We start from the raw sequence: 12,293 nt of genomic DNA on the forward strand, positions 1-12,293 counted from the left end.
CTTATTCTAGCGGTTGAAATTTTGGGGTTTTATCCGTATCCACTGGAAATTTTTGGACAAAAAGTTATTTCGTACTGTATATTCCAAATGGATGCCCTAAAGATTTCTGTTGGAATTTCCCAAAATTACATCGTGATGAAGTGATGAAGTGTGGTATAAAAAAACTCGTGACGAATTTCAAACCTATAAAAATCCTAGCAGTCGTAATAATGCGCTCAGGTTACATTAGCAGAGTTTATTTATTTTCTAATTTTCGGAGTGATTTTTTTATTTCATTTTTCAAGAACCTTTCACAATATATTAGAAAACTTAACATTTCTTAAGATATAGCCATAATAGAGTTCAATTTGTAAACGTTGACATAAAATTGGACTTAAGCAGCAGCTATTAAAAGTTAAAAGCTGTAAATAATTACCATTAAAAGTTCAAAATAGTATATTCAGGTCAATCTGAATCATATGTCGTCCACGTGTAAGCCCGATTCGTTCGAGCGTTTGTCATAGCTTTGTTTACGTCAGCTGACTTGGTCTATTGCAACCACATTTTGTATACAGTGGGAATCGTACCGATTGATAGCGCTGGGTATTATGACTGTTCTAGTTTTTGATTTGAAGACTGTATTAAGACGAAGTGTAAAACTCCTATTATGATACTACTAGCTTCATTTATCGCAAATTATACTCTACTATTGACCGAGATATTATAATTAAGCCGTGGTGGCCGAGTGGTTTGACCTAAGGCCTCTCAAGCAGAGGACCGTGGGTTCAAACCCCGGCGCGCAGCTCAGTTTTATTTGAAATTTACCACGAGCTGTACGGTGAAGAAAAACATCATAAGGAAACCTTCACAACCCTGGGAAGCTATTCAATGGTGTGTGTGAAGTTCCCAATCCGCAGTAGGCCCGCGTGGGAACTACGGCCCAAGCCCTCTTATTCTGAGAGGAGGCCTTTGCCCAGCAATGGGGCGTATATAGGCTGGGATGATGATGATGATGATTGACCGAAATAAAAACTGTCATTTATACATGGTATACAATTTTCGACGTTATTATAGCCTACCTCTCACTTAGAACCCACAAAAGATAAATTGTATGAAAATCTAACCCTTACACTGCCACAAAAATTACCCACAATACCCACTCAATTACGAGATAAGCGTTACGCGTCAGAGATCAAAAGGTCGCAGTATAACTGTCAACACTTTGATGACAAATTGGGGCGTAACTGTTATAAATATAGTTCCCACTCATAAAACTGAGGCACTGTAATAAACTAATTCGTGGCTGAGTCATTCACGGGTTAACGAAGATGAAAATTAAGAAGATTTATTGAAGCCTCAGCCGAAAACATAGATATAAATAAAAAACCGGCCAAGTGTGAGTTGGACGCGCCACGTAGGGTGACGTAATAGTACTTTGTGTAAGGGCGGTAAATAAGGAATTACGAACGAGAGTCTATTAGAAGCCCGAAGTCGAAGACTGAGTGCTTTAATGAGTCGATGGTCGTAATTCTAGTACCGTCCGTGCGACATACAATGTTTTTCATCACATTTGCGAGTAAATTTTTATATTTCTAAAAGTAAAAAAATATAATTGTTCCAAATATTGGCGATAACTTAGGCTGAGCTCTTGGCAGCGCTGCCCTCCCCCTCTTCCTCACGCAGCATGCGCCGCAGCGTGCGTGTGCATGTGGTCCTGCAGCAGCGCGCGCAGCAGCATCAGTACGCACATTGACTCATTTACCGACCTTGGGCTTCATGACAAGAAAAATTGTACGCGTAATGCCTCATTTACCGACCACGGGTTTCATGACAAGCACATTAAGGTCGAGGGTTTTATTTGGGGGGTTGCAACCAAGGTAGCCTGCATGTTACGACACTGTTTACGAGCAAGTGTGATGAAAAATTTGTAGGTATCTATGAATATCTGTATCTGTATTTGTAGGTATCTATACTATCACTGGGATAGTAGAGCCTCTTAAGCAACATGTACGCATTGTGAGATCATTGTAGATGATTACTGACACAGACAGACAGACATAAATACTTGTACTGTCCTGTGACAAACATAGTTCTAGTATCACCAAAAAGTAACCAATAAATTTTTATTACTTTGTGAGTATTCAAATAAACGTTTTTCACGACATAAACGACCGTATCTTTTTAATCGTATGTATGCATGCGAAACGGTAAAATCTAGTTAAAAAATATAAGGATAATATATATGGGAGATTCTTCAGCTTTATCAGGACTGTCCATAGCGACTTTCGTGGGTAATTGGGCGGTTAAAATAATGTAACTACCAAGTCATCACCAATAGTTATTTTAATTCCGGAAACAGACTTCTTTACCATAAATCAACAAAATTAATATACGGGACTTCAAAATAGATTTTTCTTAATCACACACAATCACTACTAAAAAATAAAGTTCAAGGATTACGCGGAACAACTGCGATTCGCCTGAGACGTGGTCCACTGGCCGTTGACGTTATTTGAATGCCGTCCAACATGGCCGCCGACCATCGACGATGACGCTTCGCTAGACTGACAGCTGTCAGTTGACAGCTGCTAATCTCGTTCCAACGTAACTTGCTAGATGGTGCTAGTAACGCGCCGTCATATAGAACATCGTTTCTTAGCATTAATAAATTTAATATTAACATCGACATAAGAGATTTCTCTAGATTGTCACACGTGTTTCGACGGAAGGCGAAGCTCGCTCCGAGCAAATATACTCAGCATAAGCGCGCGACTCTTGCAATAAGTGGCTGACATCTAGCTGATATCATAGACAAGAGTTGTCTGTCAGTTGCACGCAACTCCGGTGGTCTGACATTCGTCGTGAAAGTGTAAGTTGCATTAATTTTCTATCAATTGATTACTTAAACGTATGTAAACTCATAATAATATTTGTACAAAATAATTACTTAAAACAATTTTAGAATCTCGACTCGACCTTTCTTCTCTCGATCTTCGCCTACTGTGCTTATGTTTTAAGTATAATTTTTCTTTTTGACCTCTGTTGCTTGTTGATAAACTATCATTTCATGAAATAATAATATATACTTCCATACTTTACTTTATAAATGCGAAAGTAACTCTGTCTGTCTGTCTGTCTGTTACGCTTTCACGCCTAAACCGCTCAACCGATTTTGATAAAATTTGGTAGACCTTGGGAAAGAACATAGGCTATCTTTTATCGCAAAAAGTTCTAAACTAAGCAAAGCTTGTGCTATGGATACTAAACAACGGATAAACATACTTATATAGATAAATACTTAAATACCTACATATTAAAAATCCAAGACCCGAGAACATTCGTATTATTCATACAAATATCTGCTACAATTCATATAATGTTATATTAACGCATGTGAAACTACAGGATGAAGCCAGTTCTGTTCCCCTTAAGTCGGATACCACGCGCCAGTAATTCCTTGAAACTCTCCTCTATTCAACATTTACAACACTATGCGCGCATATTCCTGGGTTATAAGTTAACTCACCTTAGACGTTCTTACTGATGCCTAAGATTTTGTCTAAGAATTCGTTTATCTTTCATCATCTTGCCAGCCATTATACGGTATGTTTCAAAAAGAAGAGATGATTTCATGAAAATAAGGTTGGAGTCATGAAAAATAATGCCTGCTTTTAATACGAACAAGGAGTACAAATTAGCGTAAAGTAAAATTAGTTGAAAGGGAGATATTTATAATTGCTGACACTACGATTACAGAGTTTAATGTGGTTTATTTCAATACTTCTCTGTATTGTGAAATATAATAAAAATCATAATTTCGACACCACGCAACGCTACGCAATATAATCTTTTTTTTTCCAAATTCAATGCATATTTGCGGCAGTACGACAGTCCATAATATTTTATTCTGTATATATTTTAATGGAGCATCTTGCATACGAAACAGTTCAAAATAAATAAAAAATCATTAAAAAAATAATGTAGTATCTTTTTCATTTGTGGCTGTGGATACCTGATTGCCTTCGTCTTAAACGAAGATTTTACTTTATGCACTAGAGCATAAAAAGTCAATTTATGTCGCCTAGATCCAGCATAAATACGAACTTTACGAGTATGAGAAATGAAAAAAATATTTTGGCTCTCTCTACTAGTGCTCGTGTTAAGCCCTTTGCCACTGAGGGAGATTTTTGCAAGTAATTAAATTAGGTATCGTAAGGATGGTTAAGGATTGTTACTCAATCAGCCGACTGTTTAAAATCTCATTTCCAGCCTTGTATGGTAAAAAATTGGACGTTACCCCGAAATTACTGCAGGCGTAAAAGAATATATTGTCCGGAATCGTTGTAATAGTGGTAGGCGGGACGCGGCATACATAAAACATGGTGACTTTGCCGCAGCATCAGCTATGATCTAATAACGTCGTGTATAGTGTCGTGCGAATGCCCACTGTCGTACGGCATAAAGGAAATTGACGAAAAGAAGAAGAAAATTGTGACAGGAACTAATGGGGAATGGATGAAAATTTAAGAAACGAAAGAAAGAAAGAAAATAATTTATTTATAACAGCAATGACACATACACAGGTTAGGAAAAATAACAATAAGAAGTGTTGCCGCTATAAACAGGTCCCGGCTCAGCATGTCGCTGGTTGAAAACCAGCACTGGTCTTCCGCCGGCCACAGAAGAGTGAAATTATGGATACGTGAAAGGAAACTTTTCTAATTAACAGAAAAAATATCAGATTTAAAAGTAGCATCAATTAATTTTAAACAATGAAAGAGTTTTCTTTACCGCCAAATTACGACAGTCCGGTCGGTTACGGGTTGTTCCATAGTCCAGAATAAAAACATAAAAATAATTTTCTCAAACATGCTCGGAAATGTATGCGTTAATGTCACGAAATGGAGACATGAAGTTTCTCATTTATGGCTCCCTACCACCTCCCTACATAACTTCTTGGCCTAGGCCATGAAATATGAATGAAAATCCATTATTGGCCGCAGCTCTAACTTTTTAAATTTGCTAACATTAAACTGACAAAGGAAAAAATTACAAACAGCCAACCACCACTACTCTGTAAGCATTTGCGATACTGCGATGCGATGCGATGCGATGCGATGCGATGCGATGCGATGGATGGATGGATGGATGAAATATTTCTCACATTGTTTGAGAAAAGCAGTATACAAACCTCGGCCAGAACAGGGATTGCTGGACTCGTTCGAACTCGTCCATCAATCCCTTACTTCATGGCCTCTGCAGTAATGTACTATTATGTGTCTTTGACTCGATCGTTTTGACAGGTGACACTTTACCGGCGCGGATAATACCGACATGGAAATACCGACCCTGTTTTTCATCTACACACCCATAGAAGCTCATGTCAGTTTCTATGGGCGTGTACATTATTCCTATTGATATAAAAAGTTTCAACCGTTTCTACATTTTTCAGACATTCCCCATTGCGCTACATTTTTCTATAGCATCAAGTTTTCAATGTGAGTGATAATGCCCACTTATGGGGTCTGAATGTTTTTAAGTCTAATGTTAAATGTGTTATTTAATAAATAAAATAAAACGGAAAACTTTAGAATAACCAAGAAAATTTAGATATATTGCATTGCTTTTGCCAGGGATTCAGTTAGCGTTTTATGGCGTTGCAGCGATTCAGGACCATAAAGAGGATATTCCAGCAGTACTGCAGTACCTCCCCGTTGCTTCTACGCGAGTGCAGTGTGTGCATGAAAAACATCTTCCGAAACGATGGAATCTAGCGACCGTTCCTGACTTAAGCAGCGTTTCCACCAGAGATAAAGAAAGAAAGAAAGAAAGAAAAGTTTATTTTGGCTCCAAAATGTACCACCTAAAACTAAGACTAGAACTAGCACTAAAACTATGTTACTAGGTGACACGGCAGGATACCAAAAAGGGTCTCCACTCAGCATGTGTTGCCGCACATTATGTGCAGTAACGCTGGTTTTCTGTGGAGCCCAAACGTTAAATATAGTTCTTTGAGATGTGCGAGGATGTGTTGTGAAGAATGTGCTTTTAGGGTTCCGTAGCCAAATGGCAAAAAACGGAACCCTTATGGATTCGTCAGGTCTGTCTGTCTGTCTGTCCGTCCGTATGTCACAGCCACACATTTCCGAAACTATAAGAACTATAACTGTTGAATCTTGGTAAGTAGGTGTATTCTGTGAACCGCATTAAGATTTTCACACAAAAAATCCCATACGTGTATATGTATCTATGGATAGGTCTTCAAAAATGATATTGAGATTTCTAATATCATTTTTTTCTAAACTGAATAGTTTGCGTGAGAGACACTTCCAAAGTGGTAAAATGTGTGTCCCCCCCCCCCGTAACTTCTAAAATAAGAGAATGATAAAAAAATATATACATTACATTCCATGCAAACTTCCACCGAAAATTGGTTTGAACGAGATCTAGTAAGTATTTTTTTAAATACGTTATAAATCGTATACCGCAGTTTACCTTTCATTCATCAACCTCAAATAAAAAAAAATGTGTACCTACGGAACCCTCGGTGCGCGAGTTCGACTCGCACTTGCCCGGTTTTTTTATTAGCCAATAGAAACGCTTCATTTACACATCCTCGCACAGCACATCTCTGGTGGAAACAGCAGAGCGGAGCGAGGCGAGGTAAATTATGAAGCGTTGCTACTGGCTCACTCAAAACAAACATGTTCCTCGCAACACATCCTCGCATATCTCCGGTGGAAACCGAGCTCAACCGTTTATTTTAAAATATTTATTTACTTATCAATTTCTTTTCTTCCGCCTTTTGGAAACGCGTCGCAGCAAACTCGATTCAGGCCCGCCCTCTTTGACGCAACAGTGTCTTAGTTACAACCTCTTATCGAGGCTCTAATGTGTTCTGCGTGACTTTGACAAATATTAGTTCGAACGCATTACATAGATGGCAGCACTTTTAACAGGAAAATAGGGCAGGCTACTTTTACCCGACTGCACCGGAAGAAGCTTCTTTGTTTCATCATCGTTATCAGCCGTAAGACGCCCACAGTTGTACAATAGGTCTCGCCCATCTTGTTTGTTTACGTAAACATAATTTAAAGAACTAAGTACACTATTTTACCTTGCTTCTCATTCATCGTTGAATTATTATCCTACTAGTATTAAAAATGCAAAATTTTGTGAGTACGTTTATATATATGTGTGTGTATGTTTGTTATTCCTTCACGCTAAAATTACTTGACAAATTATTGTGAAACTGGATTTAAACACATATTTAAGTAAAATATATAAGCAGAGTTTACTCAATCACAACACAAGAAAACCAAGAGAGAATGACAATAAAAATCGATGTCAGTACAAATCTGTATAAGAAACAGCAAGAACATGGAGTCGGCCAGGAATACAATAAGGTTTAGATTCCATGTATAATGAAACCTACAATACAAATTTAAATGAAATTTGGTATTTAGATAGCTGGACTTCCAGAACAACACGTAGGCTATTTATCCCGATGGCCAATTTACATAAGTCCAAAGCTTTTTCCAAAGTAACATTTGGTTCTCTGAGTAATCTTTCGGAGAGTCCTACATCTCTCAAGCCACAGATAAATCTGCTGCACACCAAATCATCTTGCAGGTCCTTGAGTTCACATTTTGCTGCAATTTTATTTAGTTCAAAAAACATATTGTTCGGCCGACTCTAACTCTTTTGGTTTCGAGTGAAAAATTTATGTCTTTCAACTGCTAGGTTCTTTTTTCGGTATAAAAAAATCATCGTATTTTTTTAATAGTTGGTCCTCATCGAATTGGTCGTACACTTCGCGACATTTTTCTCCAATTATATGTAACAGTATGTTTATTTGCACTTTTTTGTCTTTTTTCGCTATTTCACACGCCGCAAAGTAAATCTTAAAGGATTTTTGCCATTTTTGCCATTCGGCACTTAAATTTCCAGAAGTTACGTTTGTTAGATTGTTCTCAAAAAGGAAAGGTGGCGGTGGTTGTAAAATCGATTCATCTTCGCGAATAGCGCTGATTTCTTTCGATGAGTCTTCGTACAATATCGCTAACAACTGCTTATCGACTCGTAGGTTATTTAATAATCACAAACACTTTTCGATTTTTTAGATCCGGCTGCGCCATGTCAGTGTATGGGACCAGGGCGCGTGAGTGAAACACAAAGGTCGTGCATATACTGGCTTTATTATCTCCTTTCATCTACCTTCAAACACAGTATATAAAACACCTACACTACTGGATCAAAACAATACCTTAAAATTTCAACCAAGAACATGAAACATGAAATATGGCTCAGGTGTTTTCATCCCATCATCCCAGCCTATATACGTCCACTGCTGGGCACAGGCCTCCTCTCAGAACAAGAGGGCTTGGCCATAGTTCCCACGCGGGCCCAGTGCGGATTGGAACTTCGCACGCACATTGAATGCTTCGCTGGTTTGTGCAGGTTTCCTCACGATGTTTTCCTTCACCGCAAAGCTCGTGGTAAATTTCAAATGTAATTCCGCACATGAATTTCGAAAAACTCAGAGGTGCGAGCCGGGGTTCGAACCCACGACCTCTGCTTGAGAGGCGATAGGTCAAACCACTAGGCCACCACGGTGTTTTAAATAAACCTTAATGAAATCCATGATGCAATTTTTAAATTTTCTATGGTATTAGTAAAATTCTGGAAATGGGCGGCCCACATCGCTCGAAAAACAGATAACCGTTGGGGGAGAAAGTCCTTGAGTGGCGACCGCGAAAACGGAAGACGAAGCGTTGGCAGGCCTCCCACTAGGTGGACTGACGACATCGTGAGAATTGCGGGCAACCGGTGGATGCAAGTGGCGAGTTTTCGTTAATTGTGGCGTTCTAAGGGGGAGGCCTTTGTTCAGCAGTGGACGTCTTCTGGCTGATGATGGTGATGATGATAGTAAAATTCTTGAATTTTAATTCAAAGAACTGCTACTGGTCCTGATAATTTACGCATGCGAAGCCGCAAGTAAGCACTATAGTAAATATAATTTAGTTGTTAATGACACTTTAAAAACCTCAATCTTCCTCAAGCCAATAAACAGTCTTGTTTGTTTTCAAACAAAAAAGTATTTCTATTAATACCTCCCCCATGAAACTGTCCTAAATACAGAATTGCACTCGGCGACATCGGATATTTAGGGATCAGTTTGGCTAGGAGCCAAAGATCAGACTAAATTAGCCTCTGCCCTAAGCGCCATGTGGAAAAAAAATGTAGAATAGTTACACAATAACAGTAAACTATGCCGTGTGAAATGCCCTTTAAAAATTGCAATCAGTTCAATGACCTAGTGGTTTAAAATGTCAAAGAATAAAGTAAGTCTTTTGAGCATAACATCGGCAAAGTGCATTATTATTTTTGAACCACGATGCTTAAAGAGGAGTGTGATAAGTTTGTCGCCAACGTCTGTCTCTCTGTCAGTCTAATTGTCTGTGGCTTGCAGATGTGTTGATTCAGTTTTTTCCGCGACAGCGAGTTTCCTTGCGATGGTTTTAAGCTATGTTTCATTAAAATTGGCGCATCCATTTTTGAAATCAACGTCATCATATCATATATATTAAGTTGCTTTGGTTGGAAGTGGCTTGCATCCACCATGAACCCGCGGTAGTGGTGGTTTTTACCCGACTGCTCAAAGGAGGGTTATGTTTTTCGAGCGTATGTATGTATGTATGTATGTGGGTATGTATGTCCATTTATTTGGTCCTCGCTGCAGCCCAAACGGCTAGACGGATTTTAACATATGAGGTGTCATTGATTTCGTCATAATGTCGGAGTGACATAGGGTATATAATATTTCAATATGGCGTCTGCGAAAAAAAATATGGCGGAGGAATGAAAACTAAAATGTATTGTAACAATATGGGTATCAAATGAAAGCTAATAATTAGGCCATTCTAAATATATATGGGTTATAATACTTTTAATCTACTATTTTCACAGAAATATCAAAAAAGTATAAAATAAAAACATTTAAATTTAAAAAATCAAAAACCCGACTGCTTTAAAAACTTAAGGAAAAAAATAAGTCTAGTGGTCTAGAACTCTGTCATGAAGCTCATTTAAGGTTTAACAGTCGGGACCCTTCAAATCGTAACCAGCTCAAAAAATCTTGGTAATGGGTCCCGACTCTTGAACCTTAAATGAACTTCTTGACAGAGTTCTCGACCACTAGACTTATTTTCTTCCTTTTAGTTTTTAAGGCAGTCAGGTTTTTTTTAAATATTAAACTTGACGACCAGTTAGTGGTTAGAGAACCTGACTACGAAGCTTGAGGTCCCGGGTTCGATTCCGTGTCGGGGCAGATATTTGTATGAAAAAAACGAATGTTTGTTCTCGAGTCTTGGGTCTTTGTATGTATCTATCTATATAATTATATTTATCCGTTGCTTAGTACCCATAACACAAGCTTTGCTAAACTTACTTTGGGGCTAGGTCAATTGGTGTGAATTGTCCCGTGATATTTATTTATTTATTTATTTCTTTAAAATGACAATGTCAGCAAGGTCGGTCCAAAGACAAAGTCAAAGTCAAAATATCTCTTTATTCAATTTAGACTCGGGGTCCTGGTTAGTTCAGAAGGTCTCCATTGCTATTCAAAGGGGCAATGCTGCTGCGCTGGAGGAAAAAAATAGTATTTAGGCTATAACAAAGAATTAATGAATGTCAAAAAAATCTACCACCGGTTCGGAAAAACCTCTGTTGAGAAGAATCCGGCAAGAAACTCAACGAGGTCATTCATCAACTTCTCCAAGTTGGTTAAGTTTAGGTTATGAATACATACCGTTTCATTGCCATTTATTTTCATACCATTAGTTAGAATTAACTGATGATGATGATGACGATGATTAGATAAAAGTTGTCGAACAAAAAAAATAACAAAAATGTAAGAAGAAGGTAAGGAGAATCATTCATCACTGTAACCAGAAGTAGAAAACTCAAGATTATTTTAAGATAACTTATAAAAAGAATATCCATTCTAAAATAGTGGCCTTAGAGCAAATTCCTGATTTTTATAACCCACCAGTTCAACAAAGAATATAACAGACGTAGGTATGGTTAATTCAATAGACAAAATACTCTGTATGATTTACCGCTAGTAAGCTTTCATCTAGTTTTTACTCGTAAATTTATCTTGGAATTGTACGCTTGCCAAGATACTGAGTATTCAAATGGTTTATTACTATGAGGTATACTTTATGAGTCTAATTGTATTATTGCTGAGACGTATTTTTCTTGGAAGATATTGAAACAGTACACCATAGCAAATTAGCTCATTGAAGGGGCAATAGGCAGGCCATATAGCACGGAAACGGATGGCCTTTGGGGCCCAAAAATTCTCGAATGAAGACCGCGGATCGGCAAGGGTAAGACGTCCATTCAACGACACGGACTTCCAAGAAGCAACTAGAGGTCTATGGGGGAGGCCTATGTCCAACAGTGGATGACATATGGCCAATATGATGATGATGGTGACGATGGAAACAACTAAGCCGTGGTGGCCGAGTGGTTTGACCTATAGCCTCTCAATATCGATATATAAGACTAATAGATAGACTAAACTACGATAGACTTAAGAGACACAAATGTAACAAATTAATAATAAATAAAAAACGGTGGCCATGTGTACCAACCCAAAACAATAGAAGATAAAAAAGCTAGATGGTCTATCCCGACCTCACAGTAAGAAAGATGATAAATGATAGAAATAATAGAATGACGAATGAAAGTGTGAGAAGCAAAAATGCGAGAACTGGTATGAAAGTGTAAAGTGTAAACTAGGGTAATTGTAAAAAAAATATCGATGTAATATATTTACTGTTGCCGATGACTAAGCTCTATTAAGAGTTATAGCGACTTAAGAAAAAAATAAGAGACAAAATGTTATTCTTACAACGTAAATGTACACAATATCTGGTTTGCATCTTATATGGTTTGTATCTTATAGTTCACGCGGGAAAAGCAGCGGGTAAAAGCTAGCAAGTAATATATTCAAAATCAATAGCAAATACGAGAATACCTCTTTAGCCGCAGAAGGAAGCGTTTAGGTAAGAAGCAGTTGGCCGTTCGCCAACGCGACAAATATAGACACTTCGAAGATGCGAAACGCGGCATGCTGGGTGACGGTAGAATACTGGCAGGTTTAACTGACAGAACGAGCTCAAAGAGTTTTTTTTAAACGGATGACAGCTGTCAAAAATGCGGAGAAAGTAGTATATGGAGAGTGGTTTGGGCATGACGAGATTTCTATCGACGGTAGCATAGTATTGTTTTTAATTCGGAGTGGG

The 12,293-nt window shown here is 38.1% G+C and overlaps 1 protein-coding gene and 1 pseudogene across 1 annotated transcript in view; one reads left to right on the top strand and one right to left on the bottom strand.

Moving 5' to 3' along the window:
• LOC141432874 (protein turtle homolog A-like) overlaps positions 1-12,293 on the top strand; it is a 183,652-nt gene that overhangs the window by 72,019 nt on the left and 99,340 nt on the right.
• Positions 7,411-12,293, bottom strand: part of LOC141432934 (uncharacterized) — an 8,864-nt pseudogene continuing 3,981 nt past the window's right edge.

Source organism: Choristoneura fumiferana, chromosome 11, assembly GCF_025370935.1.
Source record: "Choristoneura fumiferana chromosome 11, NRCan_CFum_1, whole genome shotgun sequence".
NCBI classification, from domain to species: domain Eukaryota; kingdom Metazoa; phylum Arthropoda; class Insecta; order Lepidoptera; family Tortricidae; genus Choristoneura; species Choristoneura fumiferana.